A 13,055-nucleotide genomic window follows, 5' to 3' on the forward strand; every position below is an offset into this window, starting at 1 on the left:
CAGTAAACTTACATACATGTCAGGTATATAAATATTAACATACACGCAATAGAACACCGTTTAAGACGCTCTTTTAATTCAATCCCTTGAATGCTTTCATAATAACTGAAATACAGGTTTCACTATAATAATTGTACACATATAACGATGGAAATGCATATTTCAGGGTTCATGTCAAGCTGCGTCACATAAGGAAAAAGTGCTTTATTTATAAAAATGTATTTTAGAACCTCTCGGATTATTTGAATGAAAACAAACGTTCTCTTAATTGATAAACGAAAGTTGTTTATAACTACACTTAAACAGAGCAACAAACTGTGGGTATCTAATGAGTTGCATAAATTAAACCTTTACTTTCCTTCATGTGCTGTTTATTGTACAAAATTCAAAAGTGTGATAGTAATACCATATGTACGAATAGAACTGCGTAATTACAATGTGTGGTTTTTTATTTTCCCAATGAAGGAGGATAATGGCATGCTCCCTTTCCTTATATTATCTTGTTTTTTAGCTTCTAAAGCTTTTCAAATTATTTTCAAAAATCTTGTATATCGTAAGTTATTTATTCTACAGTAGATTTATGGTAGTATAAAAATCTCACTCAAAATTCAGAGCTCCTTCAATACATACTCTGTAATTACATTGTTGAGTGGATCAAATTAATAAAACCAACCTACCTTACTGCAGGGACATACACTAAGAAACAAAATTTGGAAAAAGACACACAATATAAGAAATTATAATCCACGCCTGGCAAAAGATACAGACCTGGGTCTATATGAAGAAATATGGATGTTCAGACAGTGCAGGGAGATAAATTGATCCTATCCCCCCTTAATTACTCTCTTGAATAAAAAATAGTAATTTTTATCTCTTATTAGGTTTCATTTATATACTTGTTATAACATCCTGCTAAAACACATTAGTCATTTTAAATACTTAAGACTGCCTACTTAACTGTTATGTGAGAGTGAAAATTATATGTACAAAAAGTGAAAATGACAAATTAAATCACATGTGTGGTGTTACATAAGGAACATTGAAATGTATAAGAATGAAACGAAATTAAAATTTAATAAAATGCTGGAAATATCCTGTACGTTGTATGAAAATTTAACTTGGATGATGACAGAAAAAGATAAAATTAGATTATAGACAGCCAAAATAAAGCATGCAAGATCGGTTGTGAAGGGGAGTGAGGAGGGGGAGTTGATGCGATAAATTCAGAAATTAAGGTGCACAGAATCAACTGAAAATATTTAGTGTAAATATAACAAAATAGGCTAGAGGATTACAGAAGGTAGTGAAAAGACCACAAACAAAGAATGGATGTAAAGTGACATCCAAATCAAAATTATAGACAGAAAATGAGAAATGTGAGGAAGAAGACGACAAAGATTGTAATATCCAGACTTGAATAAGTTGCAATTTATTGGTTGTATCATGCTTCTCCCGTCATTTTCTATTCGTAGAATGGTTTTGTTTCTCGCTTTGTCTGTCAGAGGCATATGAGGTTTGATGTTATTTTGTACAAATATCTGGGATTTCTATGGAGACAATAGCCCGCAGAAAAATATTTCCGCAAAGCCCTCACAGTTCATCATCAAGTTTTCGTTGAGCCCTCTCAGTCAGACATAAGGTTGTTTTGCTTGTCAAATTACAACACTACAAGGGACACCTAAAGAAAGGCAAGTTAAGGGTTTATGTCACTTCTTAAAAGTCCATCAATAACCCTGGATGCTGGTACAAGTTTTACCAATTGTTGTTTAGTCAAGTGTCCGAAGAAGGTTGGAACCACATAAGTGACACCAATAAGGTATCACTCATGGGGCAACTAAGCCACGAGATGAGATATGTTGGCCAGATCCTTCCCCCACCCCTCCATTGAATATATCGCTGACTAGTAACATATTATATGCTAATCAAACTAAAATGTAGGCTATACAAACAATTTTATTGTTCTTTCTCTGACATATATCGTTAAGTGAGATGTAGGTGCTGCCTGATAATAGATGTACATATCAGCCAGAACCTCAGAGGTCATTTTACCAACAATAAATAAAAATTTCTTCTGTTACTTTGTTGTTGTTTAGTGTACTGTCCGAAGGCAGGTCTGAACCTCACAAATGACACCAACAAGACACCATTTATGAGGCAACTAGGCCAGGATTTAATGGGGAAGGGTGGCCAGTTCCTTTCCCCCCTCTATTGCATACATCGCTGACTAGCTACATAACACACTAATAAGACTTCAGATGCATACAAGCAATTGTTCTTCCTCTGACACCGTCGAATGAGATGTACTGCCTGATAATAGATGTACATATCAGCCAGAACCTCAATCAGAGACCGACACTTATGAATACATCTAAAGTAATACCGGTAATAAGAAAAGAACAAATCCTAATAATAAATATTGTATAATTTAATTACGCTAATCTATAAAAATTTAATATTCACGCAATAGTCATTACTAAAGAAACCTTCTCTATTCCCCGGGTTTCAACCCGCGAACTTAGAATCTAATCACTGGACCAACAAACAGGATCATCACGAACCAATTGATCTTGGTTGGATACGTATTCATTGATCATAACCAGTGGAACCAAGAACTGTAATATATCAAATACTGTATCTCTACAGTAATTTTTCATTACCAATTCATGGAATTTTCCATTTTTTTAACTTGCATTCTCCCCGACGTCGCCTTGACTGCTCACAATTGGCGCCGCTGAGAAAAGAACTTCCCAGAACCCCGCCCACGCGAGCAGTCGAGACAGCTGAATCCTCGCCGCCACTGCAGCCGTCTTTCAGACTGTCTAAAAAGTGAGGGTAGCCGTTTCTCTGAAGTTTACGCTCGATGTGAAATGCGATAGTATTATGTATCTGTTCAACAAACTATCTCATTTCAATCTGTGAAGGTAATATCGATCAAGGTTAACTCCCCTTCTCTCTTTGTGCGAGTTACAAAGACATCGGACATTCTGGGATTGTTTATCGTAAAATATTACACGATTTGTATTAAAAGACAAAGTACTTATAAGAAATACATCATCTGTAGAAATGCCCCTTGAAACAGAAAAGTCCGTTTCATAACAATAACTTGAACAAACTTCCTGACAATAGATTACTAAAACCGCAATCTCTATAGGTAGCCTATTTGAATATACCGGTACTGTAAATCAATTAGAGATTAAACTTAAAAAACCATGAAATGCGTTCTATTAGTGTTTTATAACTCCTTTTGTCCTCTCGTTCGCTTCTACAAGTAAATAAATAAGTAAATACAGTAAATAAAAAACAACAAAAGAAAATGAATCGTGATCTTTTACTTTACTTTTATAATACCGGTATTTATTTTTTTTTCATCCTAATTATGTGAAGTGCAATGCACACTAATTTATCTGGAAAAGAAAAAAGTTTTTGGCTTCCAGGCTATATGGTATCAATAATTGCACAATCACATTAAATATTCATAATGATCATTTTAATTAAGTAATATTGTCTAGGTTAAAAACGGTAATTAGTTGAACTAAGTTATTCTGGTTCAACTAAACTAATAAAGCCAAATCAGCGATGTCTTCATCTATGCTTGTACTTGCTTTCACATCAAGCGTTTTCTTTTTAGATATTGAATTTTGCTATTATTTAATAACTTATGATTGCTAATACTGTCAGTCAATATTCCACAAATTCACGATTAAAATCAAGGTGAGGGTCAGAGCTGACGAAGGATCAATAAGAGACTCAGGTGGTTGCAGATTCCAACCAGATGACTCATACATTTTATTATTCCTTTGCCATTTCCGGGCAACCCCGATGCGTCATCCTACAGTGTTCGGAACCTTTCGCGATTTCTCGGAATTGCTCGTATATGACGTCATGCCACGTGACGTGGGGTGAGCTCACTGCATTATTTTTAGGTGCCGTATGACATCAGCGCTCGGATAGAGATAGAGGGTTTCCCCGCTAACAGACCCTGTTGTTAGTTTACAGTGACTCATACTGTGCCAGGTGAATCTTTTTTACAACAAAGATGTTGTTCAACAACAGCAGCAGTGACAGCGACAATAGCCAAGACACCAACGAGGTCGTCAGCCCTGCTGTGGTGAGTATGAACTTCGATAGCTGAGAAAAACCACGCAAGCTAGGGGAACGACTTTGATAAGAAGGCGTTGAACTGGCGTCCGTACATGGGCAGGACTCTATCGATCTACAGTGGGGGCGGGAGTCGCGCGACACTTTACATAGCGTGGTAAGGGGTTCATGGGAAATTTAAGTATAAACACACTTAAAATAATTCACTTTTAAAGTTTTCATTTTCATTTTTCAATATTCAGAGTCGTGTTTAGCACTTTTTTTCTTCACAGGATTACATCAAATGTTCCATTGTTGACTGCTTTCACAGCGCCTGCATGTCTCGACTGTTATTTGTCGACACCAGACGCCTGTTCATAAACGCGTCGTTATGAATGTTCCAAGACTTTTCTTATCTTCTGAAGGTCATGGATATTTTGTTTGGAATAGTATTGCGAAAAAAGGGATTTACTTTACTACACCTTTAACGGTTATTTAACAAAGGTACTTTCGTGCTAATTTTCCGAGAAACACATCCTTTTTAGCTTTTACGTTTTGTCATTTCCATAGGAAGAAGTATGTTTTTCAGACAATTCCCATATTTATGTACTTTCTTAGCTATTATATTTTAGAGATCTCTGTGACTTAGATCTTACAAGCAAACATTCTGATGGAAGCAGATAAAAAAGTTAATTTTTTTCTTCCACCAAGTTAATAAGGTCAAAACAAGTGCTTATGCAAATTTAGGCCACTCGACCGCAATTACAAGTCCGTCCAAAAATAATTTTCTCTGTGGCCGTTTACAGAAAAAAAAAGCACAATTTCATGGAAAGATTTATTGAAACAGATACAAATATTTGCGCTATTTGTCAACATATCCTCCACAGGAATCGAGACATCTTTGTCATATCATGGGATCAATTGTTGTACCTTGTGTCGTAGAAGTCAGCCACCTGGGATCGGAACCAGCGTTTGACAGCCGTCTGCACCTCTCTGTCGATCCCACGGTATGACAAATGTCTCAATTCCGGTAGGGAATATGTTGAAAAATAGCTCAATAATTGCTGTGTCTGTTCCAATAAATTTTTCCAATGAAATTGTGTTTTATTTGTGTTAACGGCCCCTGGTGAACTCATTTTTTTACGGTCCTCGTAATTGCGGCCGAGTGGCTAAAATTTGTATAAGCACTTCTTTTGACATTATTAACATGGTGAAAAAAAAATAAGTTTTTTATCTGCCCTCATCAGAATGTTTGCTTGTTAGCCCTAAATATTTTCTTAAGGATCTTATTCTCAAACACCTTTAGCCTCTGTTCCTCTCTCAAAGTGAGAGTTCATAATAACCATTATTTGTTTAATTGATTAGTATTTATTTATATGTATACTCAACAACATTAACGGTAACATTGGTAATAGATTACTTGTTGAAGAATATTTAGCCCAGTTCTCCTAAAATAATACAATGTCAATACTGGATTAACTTTATTATGAAACCGACACGACCACATCCCGGATCTTAGACGTACATTTTTTACACTAAATAAAATTTATTCAAAATCAGTCAAAATATTTGTTAGTTGAGATGTATATTGTAAAGTTAAAATTGACTTGAATAGAAACTATTAAATTAATTCGAAATATCGAAATTAACAATTGTCATTAATTTCTTACAAGGAACAATGATTTAACTAATCTTCGGTTAAGGAAAAAACAATAAGTAGCAAAGGCTGTTCTATTAGAATCGTGCAGAAAAAAAAAAGACCTGAAATCCATTCTCCGTCTTGTCATGAAATGACTATCAACGAATACTGTTGGGCTATTATAATCTTACTTGAATGTTGTTATTATATTTTATAAGTCACTCTCCTGAAGGAAGTAATTTTAAGATGGTGGTAGTTAGTTATTAATTTTAGAAATTTAGGATATTGATTTAATATAGTTTGGTCGGCAGTGATCTTACCAACCGCTTAACGTTACGTGGAATTACAGTTTTTTTTTTTAAATCTGCGTTTATTTATTTATTTATTTATAGTCGCTTTAACTCCTTACCTATTCATATCGCAACTCTTTGTAGTTTATTGTTGGGAATGCTTATTGGTGTTGTACTATGTTTATTATTCCGTAGTAATTGGGTTCCAATCCGGCAAGGAACACCACGGAAAAAACCTCGAAGGATGTCTTTAGTAAACTCCTAAACGCAGCTCTGGTCCAGGTAGTAGATGTACTTTAGCCTGTTAAGACTAATCATCAGATGTTTCTATCAATAGTATGTATAAAATTAAATTATCTTGGCGCATTTTATTTTATTTCTGTAAAATAATAAATTGATAGTGAGTATAGCTCGCGCAAGGAACGATTACCGAAAAGCAATGGTGGCGTTGCTGTCTGTTTTGACGTGTGTATGTACAGTAGGCACGCCGAGGGGGCGAGAGTGTACCGGCCGATGGAAGTACTGTCTCTTCCAAGAAGATTAAAAAATGAGGACATCGCTGTGGAAATAAAAAACGTAGCAAGAGAAAAATTATAAGTTAATTAAATGCGCAACATATGTTTACGAATGAAAGAATAATACCGTACGATACAAGACACGTATTCACATGCAATGGAACAAATTAAAGTCGTAATGTAACTATCACAACGCAAAACTGATTCTATCGATGTCATTTTTCTCTTCCGACTATACTCTTGAATATCATTCAAGCTATCTCGTGACCTTTCCTCTCGCCCGCTCTTCCTTATCGCATTGTTTCATTCGCATTCCTTCCGTCGGTATTCCCTGCTTTCGAGACCTATAATGAGAAACTTATCCCTTAGATAAGAGTTGATGAGTTCAAAATAAATACGATTTAGACAGTGCATAAGTCTGTTCATACTTTCAAAACAGCGAAAAATAAAATTAATTTCGGATAGATTTCTTTTATAACTTTACCGAAATTCTTTAATTTTAATCTATTTTAGTACAACTAGGAGCCTTGTATAAAATGTGAAGTAAGTTTTTACATTCATTGTGGCACGATAAAATACGAGAAAGAACACCTCGCACGGAACGAGAGAATTACGTTAATGCCTTTGATCACATCCTTTCGTCGTTGCTGTTTAGTCCAACGTGTGCTATGCTACTGAATAATGTTAATTGGGGGGGGGGGGGAGAAACCATTTAAATGCAAAATGCTAGTTTATGAAACAAAGATAGTAAAATATAAAATTTTAACAGTTCGAACATCCAAGAATTTTGACGTCTGCGGAATTAATAAAATAATATTTTAAAATACGAGAACAGGACAAAGCAGATCGTGATCGATATGATGTGTTGTCTTCGATCACATTATTACAGTTTTGCGTAACTCGTAGAAGAAATACTGTGAATGAATGGTTGAGACATGAATGTTTCTCTTAAATCATAACATTATGAGGCCTCATTCACACGTAAGCAAATGCTTAAAGTTTTCCTTTATTTACAAAATTGATATATCATATATGTAAGATTACAGCATATATATGTACATACAAAATCCGTTAAAATGGGTTTTGCAATGTTGCATAAGAATTGTAGAAACCTACGAACTAATAAAGGGACATAATGAAATGGAAACATAAAACATCGGAATTACCGTAGGTGTAATATTCTTACATTACCCATAACATAAAGTAAGAACAAAATGTTATCGCAGCAGCAATTGAATCTGAAAGTGGTCTGTGACCTACTTCCAGATCCTGCTAGACGGCGGGCTTTCACCCGGAGCTTGGCACCAAATCTTTTGTTGATTGTATAAGCGTTCTTGAGGAAAATCCCGAAATATATACTTTTAAAGAGACATTCATGTTGTAGTTAAGAAATTTTAGCTTACGCCAACAATTATTAAATATCACGTTTTGAAATCTTACATAGAACACATATTTTAGTTATGCATATTGTTTATACGAGAAACATAAATAAGAGTGTGTTGGCCATCCAAAACATAATACGAGTATAAGGCTCAAAGAATACATCTCGAAATTGTTTTCAAACGAGAGGCATAACACTACGATTTCTTCATGTTAAACTCCAGGGCAACGCGTTAATCTGTACATTTTGTATGACGTTTAATATTTAATACCTATAAGAACGTGTCCCATAATTATGCCCAAAAGTGCTTACGCCACGTACCAATTTATTTCTGTGACGACTACATGGTTTACGCCCACTGGCCTGTTCCAGCATCACAAAGTTTAGGTTAGTTAAGCTGATCTCTCCACTATTTTATCGGCTTGACAACATTCCGTTTTCCGTTTGAATTGTAATTGTGTATTTGAAATGGAATCCGATCTATCTCTATTCTCAATAGGAGCTCATGTCATTTTAATTTGCATTCTGTACCGATATTTATAAGAATTAAAATAATTAACTCATATAATAGTTCTGGATTTCTTTTGCTGTCAATTTAGTTTAGCAACGTTGAAGTAATTTCGTTTCTGCTGCATATCTCTGTTGTAAATATCCACCAAAAATACCTACCTCAGAAACTGAAGGCGAAAACAACTAAAGGGCGACGAATGGGAAGACAGATAATTAATTAAAGGCACTGGGAAAAACAAATTGACGAACATTGGTACTGAATATAGAGGCCTGGCATAGATTTCAAACGAAGACTATGGCCCAAAGTGAGCTGTTGTCACCATTGATGATGATGATGATGATGATGATGATGATGATGATGTTTGGCAAGCGTCATCATTTTTGGGCCATCATCGGTCGGTACCGGAACAGTAGGAAATTATAAAGATTTAAATGTTATATAACTGAGGCAGTAGAGCAAGTGGACAGCTTCACATACTTGGGGTGTACTATAAGCAGTAACATGAACTGCTGCCAGGAAATCAGGAGGAGGATAGAAATGGCCAAGGAAGCTTTTAATAGAAAAAGGAGCATCTGCTGCGGATCTCTGGAAAAGAATTAAGGAAAAGACTAATGAAGTGCTTTGTGTGGAGTGTAGCATTGTATGGGGCAGAAACATAAACATTAAGACTAAGTGAAGAGAAGCATTTGAAATGTGGATATGGAGAAGGATGGAGCGTGTGAAATGGACAGACAGAATAAGAAATAAAGTTGTTGGAAAGAGTGGGTGAAGAAAAAATAATGCTGAAACTGATCAGGAAGAGGAAAAGGAATTGGTTGGATCACTGGCTAAGAAGAAACTGCCTACTGAAGGATGCACTAGAAGGAATGGTAAACGGGAGAAGAGTTCGAGGTAAAAGAAGATAGGCTATCAGATGATAGACGACGTTAAGATAAAATATGGATCATATGAGGAAACAAAGAGGAAGGCAGAAAATAGGAAAGATTGGAGAAAGCTGGACTTGCAGTGAAAGACCTACCCTTGGGCAGAACAGTAAATGAAATGAAACTGTGTACTTTTTATTATGGTCTGTTTAATTGTACATAATAATTTATTAATTTATTATCTGTGTACTCGTATTGATTTTGTTAATATCACAGTGTATAGGTAATGGATGTATCATATTATGTTCAGGTTCCTTTAGATATTCTCCCTATTAGTCAGGGGAGGGCACGGACTGGGACTGTTCACGCACGCAGGTCGCTCGGGTGGGCCCATCATACTACCCGGAATGGAATGGTATGCATGCCCTAAGAACCCCGCACTACAGATCACTCTGTGCGCCGCCTCCGAACTTCCCTACAGCCTACATGATCTCTTTTACCTTTCCGCGTAGGCCTCACCGCGGTCCCTCAACCCCGGTCCCACGAGTTATACCAGTGGATAGTTCACGGTGCGTAGCACTACCACCAACAACGAATGACCATATATCCACGGGGTCCAAGTTCGGTGGCGGCCCGCAACCGACTCTACATCGGACCAAGCCCGAAACCTAGGAGAGAAACGGAGATGATGGAAGAGGGGAAGTGTAATTATGATGGGGAAAGAGTACCAACGCCGAAAGTTACCCAGCAATTCTGCTTCGATTGGTTGAGAGAAAACCTCGGAAAAACCTCAACCAGGTAACTGCCCCAACCAGGATTTGAACCCGGGCCCGCTCGTTTCATGGTCAGACGTGATTACTTTTCGAAAATAATCCATTATATGCGTTTTCATACATTTAATAAGTCCTTTATAATTAATTAGTATAAAACCTTAACTCTTGTAGATACAAACACACCGTAATTTGAAAGTATTTAGCACATTGCAATAATGTTACTTGTGTAAGATATGAGTCATATTTGTCTTTGAACTCAGGAAATCAGAAATTCATGTAAAACATCATAAAACGACATTTTGAAGTAGGCCTATACGTAAATTCTGTCTTCGAACCTAGAATTTTAAAAAATAGTGCAAAACAAAAATGCATAATGTGAGAAATGCGTGAAATATATTTTGAACTGGGAATTTTAAGAGTTTGTGTAAAACAGTGCAACAATTGAGGCTGGATAAAACAACGTAATAATTGCAATTATTGTGTTAGGAAAATGTTTTGTCTATCTTTTAACTTGGGGTTCTAGGATCCGGGGTAAAACTCACGTCCAGCAGGTGTGTTACAGCATCTGTGTAATCTTGTCATATCCTTTATTAACAGAAGAATTCCATGTGCTTGGTATAATCCAAATTTGGTCCAGCTGTGTTGCAGAGTGGAGTATATTACCGATCTGTACGGCAAGATACCATTTAAGGTGTTGCAAGGCCATCTAATTGTCCTTATATGCGAAAGCCAAGTGTGCGCCTATCCGCTATCCCGCCTGTATCTCCAGCTGTAGCGATTGTAGTACCATGGATATTTTTCTCTTATTTTGTTACAGTTATTAAACAATGAAATTAGTATGGGAGAAATTAAGACATTTACTTTCATTTTTCTTCCGTCTCGATCATGAAACCGTTTTCTTAATTTTTCACTGAAACCTTGACAGTCGTCTTGAAACGTATCAAATAAACGTTAGCATACAAAAAATCAGTTTCTTTGTAACGAATACTTGTAATCAAACTATTATAGAAATGCCTACTAAAACTGCATGTAACTTACGATTTCATTTTCAATTAACGGCATGTGTTTATTGTGCACGTGTTCTGCTACGATTATCAAGTGGATGACCAAAGTTATTCTAGTCCCATATCCATCATGTGAATGCCATGCATAGGGGGTCAATTACCCGAAAAGGATAGGGATAAGACCTCAAGCGAGGAATAAATAAATAACATTGGCAAAAAAAAACCGTAAAATACATACATACGTGAACGTACGTATGGATTAAGGGGGGGGGGGGGAAGCGGAATGTAGTGCATTGTATACACGATACAATATGTACTGTACCGTACTTATATCAACCACAGAGAGAGAGAATGTGTTGGTGGGCAACGGGGAGGACTTCGATAGACTAATACCCATTGTTCTACCACCTTTCCACTTAAAAAAAAAAAAAAAAAAAAAAATTGAAAGTACAGTAAATACTTATTCCAAAGTTTTTCCGGCCAATTTACTCATTTTATTATTATCTAATATTTAGCTCACAACTTTTCCTTTGAAATTAATATTGGGTACTTTATATCGTCTCTCTCATTGTAAATATAACAACTTTCATGTTTTATTTTGCTATTTTTTTTTTTTTTTAATTTTAACTTGCACTTTTTTTTCCACCTGGGCGACTCTTAAAGTTAAAATTAATCGTATGCTAATCAATACGTGCCAAAAAGGGTTGCCAGTGGAGTATAGGAAAATCCCTGTTATCTTCGGAATCCCTTGTATCATGCAGACATCAGTTTAAAATACAAGAAAGATTGACAAAAAAAAAAAAAATAAATAAAGAAACGTCTAATAAGTCTCCCACTGCTTTGAGAGCCTATTGCTACTTCATTGAAGTTTCCCATCTTGATTAATTTTGATTTTTCTTTGAAATTATTACTAGGTACTTCATAGCGTCTCTCATTGTTGTAAATAAAACGACAACTTTCATGTTTTAATTTGCTTTTTTTTAACTTAAACCTAGGCTATGCTTAAAGTTAAAGTTAATGGTACGTTAATCTATACCGTATTTCTATTTCTTGTACCCTAAAACTGATTTTAGTCTGCATGATACAAGGGATTCCAAGAAAACAGAGGGGTGGGTGGGGGCAATTTTCCTATACGCCACTGGCAATCCTCTTTGGTACGGTATAAATTAGTAAACGATTAATTTTAATTTTAAGCATCGACCAGGTGGAAAAAAAAAAATGTTTAAATTAAAATGGGAACATCCGGAATGTTTTTTCTACCTCTCAAGTTAAAAACGCTGACACTGCTACTAAGAGTGTGCATTCATCTTTATTTATTTATTTTATTTTATTTTTTCGGAAAAATAAAACTCGATCACAATTTTGTGATATGGTAATTCAAAGTGAACAATATAATTATCAGATTAGCACATAACTTCGATTCAGTTCTGTATCAGGGTTTGTCATTAAACATTATAGTCGGTTATTTGACGACGTATCAACATTATTTAGCGTCGATTAATTGATGATGAGATGGTATTTGGCGAGACTAGGCCGAGGATTCGCCATGGGATTATCTAACATTCGTTTTACAGTTAGAGAAAATCTAGGAAAACTCAGATAATTCAGCCAAAGGGGAAATCGAACCCATGCCCGAGCGCAGCGGCACAATTGACATTTGATAACACTTCGCTGATCAGAGTTCTCTCTCTTTCTGCCCACGACTGCTTATTCAGTATATTCGCAGCTACCCTCCTGAATATTACCGGTTGTTCTGTATGGTTGTGAAACTTGAACTCTCACTTTGAGAGAGGAACAGAGATTAAGGATATTTGAGAATAAGGTTCTTAGGAAAATATTTGCGGCTAAAAGGGATGAAGTTACAGGAGAATGGAGAAAGTTACATAACACAGAACTGCACGGATTGTATTCTTCACCTGACATAATTAGGAACATCAAATCCAGGCGTTTGAGATGGCGGGGCATGTAGCACGTAGGGGTGAAAAAATGCAAAAAAAAAAAA

This window comes from Periplaneta americana, chromosome 5 (assembly GCF_040183065.1).
Source record: "Periplaneta americana isolate PAMFEO1 chromosome 5, P.americana_PAMFEO1_priV1, whole genome shotgun sequence".
Lineage (NCBI taxonomy): Eukaryota > Metazoa > Arthropoda > Insecta > Blattodea > Blattidae > Periplaneta > Periplaneta americana.